Consider the following 8,911-nt stretch of genomic DNA (forward strand, 5'->3'; position numbering starts at 1 on the left):
TGCACAATAATTACCTTGAGATGAACAGAATAATGACAATAAAAGAAAGAACTAGGTGACCAGCAAACCCCGAGAGGTTATCTGCTCCATTCAGTTTCTACTCCTGTAAACAGCATCCTTAACAAAACCTGCCCCACTGCAGCTTTTCTCAGCTATTTGAAAACCACCACTGACTGCCCAGTGGAGAGCAAGGCTAGACCATCTTCAAGGTGATGCTGTCAAGCTGTAGTGACCAGCACAGAGCACATCGGCTCTTTCTGCAACAAATCCTATCCCATTTCCCACTGCACAGCATCAGCAGAGACAGGCTTCAGATTACCGTGGGTTCTCCAACACAGTTGCTGCCGCATCAGACAGAAAGCATGAAAGAGAAAGGATGGTGTCCAGGGCTGAGGAGCAGAGCTTTGCACAGCCCTAGAGTGCCAAGAACCTCATCAACTCACTGAAGAGTTCCTGGCTTATCTTCTCCTGCCAAGACTGCCAGTGTCTGCTGTCCTGGGAGGCAGAACATGTTTGGCTAAGGTGGGAAACTCTTGCTAGTCAACAGTAGGCTTTAAAGACTTTATAGGCTCTGTGTTATTAGCATATTTCAACCTCAACATAAAATGGAATAGCAATACACTACAATAGTTGCTTGACAACTCACACTAAGAAATAATGTTATTCTATCTCTAGGAAAACATTTCACTATTTTGTGGAGCTTCTCACATGAACTGACTAATTACAACTTTGATTTGCACTGGCCTAGGTCCAAAGAACTGAAATCCCACAGGATGCACAGGCTGTCATTTTCAGCAGCTTGAGTTAGAGAAGCAAAAATGACTGCATCTTCTTCTTCAAACTAACTTCAAAATCTAAAGCCTAAAGGAAAACCACATAATTACAGTCTTTTCCAACATCCAGTGGTCTAGCTCACGCAGAAGACTTTATGTGGAAAACATTTAATATATGTGATAATTGGGATTAAGAGCAGAATTTTAGGGAAGTACTTTCAGTACCTTGTTAAGTTCTCCTCATTTACAAGAACGCAGAAAGGAGAGGATTAGATTTTCATAAAAACGTTTGGTTAATTAAATTGCCTCATTGGCAGGAAGGAGCCCTCTCTAACATTTTTCACTATAATGTTTCTAAAAATTTGAAGAAGAAACATGCTTTACTCAAAAGGTTCTAAAAAAGCTTTATGTGTCTAGAGGAGACGTCTTATATAAGTTCGTTAAGAAAGTGATTGTCTGATATTCAAAATGAATCAACTTCTATGGATTTAACCACAACAACAAAGGTGTATTTATGTCAAATAAATGTTTTGGAGTCTCAGCACAATAGCTTTTACTTGGCACCGGCACACCTACAGTTGCTATAAAAATTACTTTCCATTATAATTGATCTTGCCTGTTCCCTTTCAAATCAGCAAAACCTATGTTCCTTATTCATCCTTTTACCCTGCCCGAATCTCCCACTGTGCTCGTCACAGGTTAACTGGCTCTCCGTTTCTTGATGTCCTTGACCCTGACTGGATGCTCTCCTTGGGCTCGCCATGGGCAAATGCAGGGTACCAGCTGTGGCACAGGAGCTGCTGAGAGAAAGCAGCAGCCTGTGGTACACAGGTCACATCAGGTGAGGTATGAGGGCTGCCCTGCTGCAAGGTTTAAACCCTTATGTTCCCATGGAAAAGAACTCAGCCTTTAAGCCTTTGAAAAAACTGCTTCCACACATCAGCAGCAAGTAGCCGGAGGTTATGTGCTAAATGTGCCAAGGACTCACTGGATTCAGCTTGTTCCATCTTCACTACAGTACCTGGGGCAGCGTAGACTGTCTGTGGCTTACATTTTCTATGACACTGAAAATGAGAGTTGAGGACCGCTTTTCCTGTGCTCCCCCTAGCTGGAGGGGCACCCCACTGAAAGCAAGTCAGCAAAGGAGAGATAGACCATAACATCAGGCACCATGGGAGCAGAGGGACTTTTTTAGAGGTGGGGAGGGTGTTGGGAGGAGAGACATGGTCATGAGAAGTGATGGAGAATGGGAGCCAAAACCAGTGCAAATGAATCTGAGGAGAGATTGGTAAGAGGAATGTAAAAGAAAAGAAACGGACAATTGGACAAGGGAAAATGCCTTGAATGGGATGGCAGGGCAGAGCTGGTGTGGGGACTAGGGAGGCATAGGAGCAGAGGGTGTCAGGGTTAGAGGGACTGGGGTAATAAGATCCCTGGTGAATGGAAGGGGCTCCCTTGGAGTTAAACCTGAGGAATGAACCTGAAACACCCGCATTTTGGTGCTCAGCTGCTGCTGGCAAATGAAGTTGGGCAAGACCTTACATGATGGTGGGTTACTGCAGGAACTCCAGCGCTTGGCTTCTGACCTTGCACACCTCTGGCAGGCTTCTTTCCTCACCTTGTTTGGATGCGGGCAAAGGAGCTACTGAGTGCAGAGGCTGGAGAACTCCTGCCTCATTTACATGTCTGGTAGCAGGTGAGTGAGCAGCAGCCAGGACTGACCCCTGCACGCATGCAGAGCATCCAAACCTGCTTCCCAGCTGGAGAGCCATGGGGTGCCATGGGAACTTCATGCCAACAACTGAAAATAAAACAAACTCGTGTCAGCTATTTTAAAAGTTTAGGGATCTGCACACCAAGAAATGTCTCCCCAGCGTCTGGCTGCAGAGAGTGCTGCAAAGGATGCGACAACCAAAATGAGGAATTGCCAGAATCAAAAGCCTGTGCATATTTATCAATCCCTTCTCCAGGGCCCTACAGGACTTTGGGGACAGATTAAGTTTTGCAGAGCAGAAGCTGTTGTCCAAACATCTCACTTTGCTCCACCTTGAAGTGGTTTCACTTGCTGCAAGAATTTAGGAGATGAATGACTGGAGGAGGGAATGAAGGCATGGGAAGGACAATCTCAAACTGAAATTATTTAACTCCCAAGAGGACTAAAATCTCTGCTCCACAGTTGTCATTGCTTTACCTTGGAATTCAGACCCTGCCAATGAGGTTTTGAAACCAGGATGGTCCAAGAGACTGTAACATTTCTAGGGCAGTTTAACTTAAATTTGGCACAGTGCTCCCTACAATAGCAACCAGAATAATCATGACAGTAAATGGCCTTCAGAGTATTGTCATGAGGATGAAAGTCCAAAGAAATCAAAATTTACCTCCTTTTGCAGAATATCTGACATCTGTGAACTCTAACGATAATTTTGAAATTATTTCAGGGCCATTTTGTGACCAATGTTGTCTACAGAAAAAAATGAGAGCTTTTTTGTTGCTCATACTGTGCAGGAAAAAGAAACAACCAAATCAAACCGAAACACTTCACTGTTCTCCCAGCCAGGAAAGTAGAAGCAGATATCTGATTACTTCAGACTTATTAAAGCTGGAACAGGTCCTTGCAATATCATATCCATACGAATAAAGATAATGATAAAAAGAAATGATAAAAATGATCAGTTACGCACATTATAATGCAAATATGAGGTGCTAGGTGCCGTAGACAATGGAATTCAGTGTCCACATCTGAAAACTTTGTACTTTAGGATTGAAAAGATTTTCTGTTAAATGGAGCCAAAAATACAAACTGAACAGAATATTTTTCAGCTTTTATGTTTCATCACAAAATGGCATTTTCAGGTCATCCAGTGGAGGTGGCAGAAGTATAGGAGTAATCAGTTCTAGAAGAATCAAACAATATATTGAAAGGCAAATCCTTCCAAGAATATTCAGCAGTAATATTGTTTACTGCTTTGCAGTAAATCTAAACGCAGCTATTCAGTTATCCTCCTCAGCACACCACTGCCATAAGTAATTACATCACCAAATAAGCTTTTGACTCAGAAGTGAAAGGTTTATTGAAGACAACAATGAAGAAAGTGGAAACATCACTGGTGACTTTTGCATCCTGTTCTAATTCATTTGAATGAAATCCTGGCTCTTTCTTCTTTTTTCTTTTTTTTTCCTCAAAAGAAGAAGGATTTTGAGCGTGATTAACGTGCCATGTCATGTTTGAATCACCCATCTGGGTGAATTTTGTGTGGGTTTTCTCAGAACTATTCATCTAGCTCTCTGCCACAGCAGTACTGTGCATGTGCCTTGCTGGCAAAAAATTTCCATTACCATTTTTAGAGAACTGCCACAAATGACCCCAAAGTCTCATTTCTGTGTGATAACACTGTGATCAAATGTCTGCTGTTAAACACAGAGAGCTAGATTAGAGTTCTTGTTCATTCACGTGGATTAGTTTCCATTTATCCACCCTGAATACCATCTGATCTTCACCCATTCAGTGCTGTGAATTTCCTGTATCTCTGCATAGCAGCTTTAGACTTACTAATTTCATATCCTCCATAAAATTTGCTCTCCCACTATTTACCTTTTTTCCTTTATCATTTCTGAATATGCTGAGCATGACAGGTCCTACATATCCTTTGAGATTCTCAATAAACTGCTCAAACAGTCATTTACTCTTGTATGTAGTTACAATAGGACAGAGGCAGAAATTCTTTCAGTTAACAGAGGAAGAACTCATTTAACAGTTTTTGCTGAAAGCCCTTGTCAACCTTTTCTCTCAAGTCCAAGTATACCAGATTGACAGGTTCGCCCTACCAGCACACTGCCATCTTCACAGAACACAGAGTTTCATTCCTGTGACTCATCTCAAATCTATCATTGGATCCATATTTATTAATTCCATTCCTCACTACAGTTCCTTGCCAATCTGGCTGGTGCTGAAGCTGAAATTAGCTGGTTTGTCTTCCCCAAGATGACCTGAGCCACCCTGTACTAACCATTTTTTATTTCCCCAGTTCTGAGGCTGCAGCAGGCAGCAGGCAGGTTATTTGCTTAGTAGTTAGCAAGTTCACAGATCTGAACTTCTTTCACAGCATAGCAGCTCTCAGAGGCTTGGGTCAAATTTACTGATGTCTAAAACGTCTGTTGTTGATAATTCTGACACAATTCCCTACTATTCTCTTTTCTGCTCTTCTGCATCAGTGATAAATCCCCCACCTTCCTTTGCAATAAGTAAGGGTCAAAACTTTTCGTCTTCGTTGTCTATTCACCTTACTGAGGATGGCAAGCTCTCTCTTTCTGATGTGTTTGAAGACATTTTGATTCTTCCAAGTTGCTCCTTCTATTTTCCTTCTGCCCTGTTCTTCACTGGTACTTAATTTGCTACAATCCATGATCATCTTCTCAAGAGGATATCACTTAAGATTTAAGGTTGTGGGTGTTTTTTCACTTCTAATACCCTCCTTACTCTTCTGTTCAGCTTTAAGATGTAGGAACGGTCCTCTTAGGCCCAAAGTTTCGAGTATATGTTTTAATAGCACTTTACCTCATTACCTGCTTCTTTTAAAAGTCTCTAACAAGCTTCCTTGTTTTACAGCAGCTTTTCCTTTCTAATGTTTCATTCTACTCTGAAGGATATTCTTTGTTTTCCCACTCAGTACTGCTGTCAAATCCATGTACCTTATGGGAACTGTCACTGAGCAGCTCTTCTACATTTACATCCTGAGCCTCCAGTTCTGGGACCTGTTCAGAGCTAATAGTTACTTGTCCTCTTGTGGGTTTGCTGTCTGTTTGCCTAAAAAGCAGTCATTAATGGGGTGATTGGATCTTGAAATTACTTACCCAGGGTATACAAGCTTTCTGATATCTCCCAATGCTCCTTCCAAAATGATTTTCAGCACGACTCCCAGACCTCACTCCCACTGTCAAGCCTGTGGGAGGAAGACAAACTGTGCTTAGAAACATTCATGTTGCTGAGTTCTCTGCAAATTGTCTCCACAAAGGAAGACAAGCTTGAAAGACTGCAGAGTGGAAGGCAGATAACACAAGATGCAGAGTCTTTACCTCTTTCCTGCCTGCCAGAAAATACCCGCTCTCTCTGCCTGCACTTCCAAGTGCACATCACTTCTGCTGCAAGTGCCTCATACTCCAGAACAGCCACAAGACCTCTCACAGGTAAAAGCCACCCAGTTCCCATAACTTAAAGCAATTCAGGACAAAAGAGATTTGTTAATTAAAGAACATGTAATTAACTGACGATCATCATACTGTACACTGAGAATGAATAATTGCCACTCCCTATCATCTGCTGATCCCTATGCTGATAAGAAAGTCCACCACAAGGTTGCACGCATATGTGCAATGTGCAGGATCCTACTTGCTGCAACCTGGGATCCACTAACCAGTTGAATGTTACGGTATCCAACGGGGTGGCTGCTACATCTCACTGGGCAAAGGCTGAGATGACAGCAGGGCAGCTTCTGGTGAGTTCTGACTCCTGCTGGTTCTAGTCAAATATCAGTGCTGCCATTAAGAAAAGAAATCATGCTCCTTTCATATTTCTTTTCAGCCTTATTGTGTCTTCATTTCTAAAGTCCCCTTGAAATTTCTTGGTTGCTCTTCGAGCTGGCTGATGGCCTCCTTCTTCTTTAACTTGATTTTATATATTTAAATAAATGTATCCATACATTGTGCACACTTGTACTCTTATCTTAAAAGTACTGTGGTTATGCAGGCCACTTGCCAAGTGTATGTCATGTAGTTACCGCATAAAACCAAGTCAGGGATCTCTGGCTCTCAGCCCTCCCCCCTGCAAGGGGAAAACAGACAGTGAGCCATTACTCATTTTCTTGAGGGGAGAGATGAATGGGTCCAGGTGAGCGTATGAAAGGTGCCTGTTTCCTTTTGCATCGCTCTGGACTATCCTGATGGCTGTTTCAACCAGTAAGCATTTTCCTTTGATGTCCTACAGGAACCCAGTGCTCTTCCCCCAGTCCTGGTGAGACTCTCCTGCAGATAACTTACATTTGGTGCGTAGAAGAGAAGACTTAATTGCTAACTTACACCACTTGGTTAGTCAGAAGTGGTCAATGGAGAATGGAGACAGAGAAGAACTGTCATCTTGTAGTTGTTCCCAGTAGGATTCATCCCTTTTGTGACAGGAGGGGAATAAATATGTGATCTGCCTTTAGTCACCTCATGCCACTGGGGATTTCTCCTCCTTGAGGGGAGATTTTGTCAGCAACTTTGTCAGCTGAGACCAGGCCACTTTTCTTACACAGATGAGGCAAAGACATCTCATAATTCTTATGGCTAGTTCAGCCTTGCAGAGTCTCCAGTTCCTTGTGTGACAAAAATCTAGTAGGCTGGTTGGTTTTTCTTTGAAGTAGAAGATGGTGTTAATAAAAACCTATGAACCTCCATGGAGAAAGCATTAAAAGAGGATTCTTTTGGACTTTCTTTCATTTATTTGGTCCGTAACTTGGAAGTTACTGAAAAAGTAATGAGAATTTTGTGACATGAAAACAATGGAGTATGTTATTATTGTAAATCTTGTAGTTGCCCTCTGAGGAAAGTAAGGGATTACTGAAACAAAATGATCAGTAGGCTGAAAATGAATTTACAGTATATTAGTTGATTCACATTAAATCTGGCACAGGGTATCTTGCTCCAAAGTTGCCTCACATCTCTGTGTGCACTGAAACATGGCAAAGCCTTTGAACTTTCTTTAGAGACTCTTAACTTCCTTAAGAGTGCAAGAAAAGAGTTTAAAAGACTGAAAAGAATTGGTTGCAGAAGGAGGAAGGCAGCAGCAGTTAATACTGACAGGAAAAGAAAGTTTTAAGCAAAACCAAGACACTCAGGTGTCAGAGCTTGTAAAACTAATTGTATTAGCAAACAAGGTACATGGTGGAAATGGGAAATAAACATATTTTTTGTAATCAAGTTTTCTCTCCATCACTATAAAATAATCAGCTTGATGAAATGCAAATGGGACATTTACCTTCTTTCTTTACAAGATGCCATGAGAACTTCTCTCTTCTGCCAATTAGTATTGATCTTCTCCACTTCATGTTTCCATTGTAACAATGAAGTAATAGGATCTGACACATAATTTGCTGAGATAATCTTTTCATTAGGCTGCACCAGACCTTGCCAATACCTTAAGATATTTGGCTGTTCATCATTTTCAATATGCAACAGTGTTGTCACATGGCTGTAACTCTTCATTTCATATCTCTATAAAAATAAGCTACTCTGCAAAATAAATATGCTTTAGAGAAGGTTTTGCAGCTCAAGTTGCTAGCAAAGGCAAGTGGCATGTGGCTAGGGGTAAATACTAGATGGTAAATTGCTTTGATAGAACTGAAGTATTTGGTCTGGTTTTGCATCGTTGTTTTTTTAGAGACAGAAGCAAGCTGCATCTGCTTTCAGAGACAAGCTAAGCCGCATTTATATTAAAGCAATTAAAAAGAATAGGCAAGCTAACATAACAACATTCTCTTTCTGACCTGTACTTCCTCAGAAAATGTTTTCCTTCTTAATGTCTTACAAGGGCCATATTTCCAACATATTTAAAATAATTATCTCATCAAATCATTGGTTTGTTCTTCCAAGCTAAAGATCAGTGCTGGGCCTCTGCACAAATGCAAATACCTCTTCCATTATGTAATTTCTTCCTTTCTGTTTTCAAGGATTTCACGTATACCTTGTCCTTCCTTATACACTTGTTTGGTTGTAATTCTGTCTCTTACTTTACAGTCAGCCTGTAAGCTCCTTAGGGACATAAACCATTCTTTGTTCTGAATCTGGGCAGTGTCTTCATTCAAAGGGCCCAAGGTCTAGGACTGGAAACAGTAGTTGCATGCTGCAACGTCATCAGACCTTGTAGTACTCTCTTCTTACAGATTTTTTCAAGCATCTCAGGGGTAAAGGGAGCAGGTGTGATTGAGGTAACTCACAGAATTGATCCTGCTTTGCTCTGTGTGCAGGTACATAATTCCAGGATAGGCAGTTGTGGATACAGTTATGATCCTATTCACTTGACTTAATGGTCATCTCTGTTTTCAAATTACATTAATTGCTTTATGGCTCCTACTGGTCTTCTTACGTAGATCTAGAATGACTAC

Source organism: Pezoporus wallicus, unplaced genomic scaffold (assembly GCF_028554395.1).
Source record: "Pezoporus wallicus isolate ANWC-B61680 ecotype Strahan unplaced genomic scaffold, APGP_CSIRO_Pwel_v1 scaffold_13239, whole genome shotgun sequence".
Classification (NCBI taxonomy): domain Eukaryota; kingdom Metazoa; phylum Chordata; class Aves; order Psittaciformes; family Psittacidae; genus Pezoporus; species Pezoporus wallicus.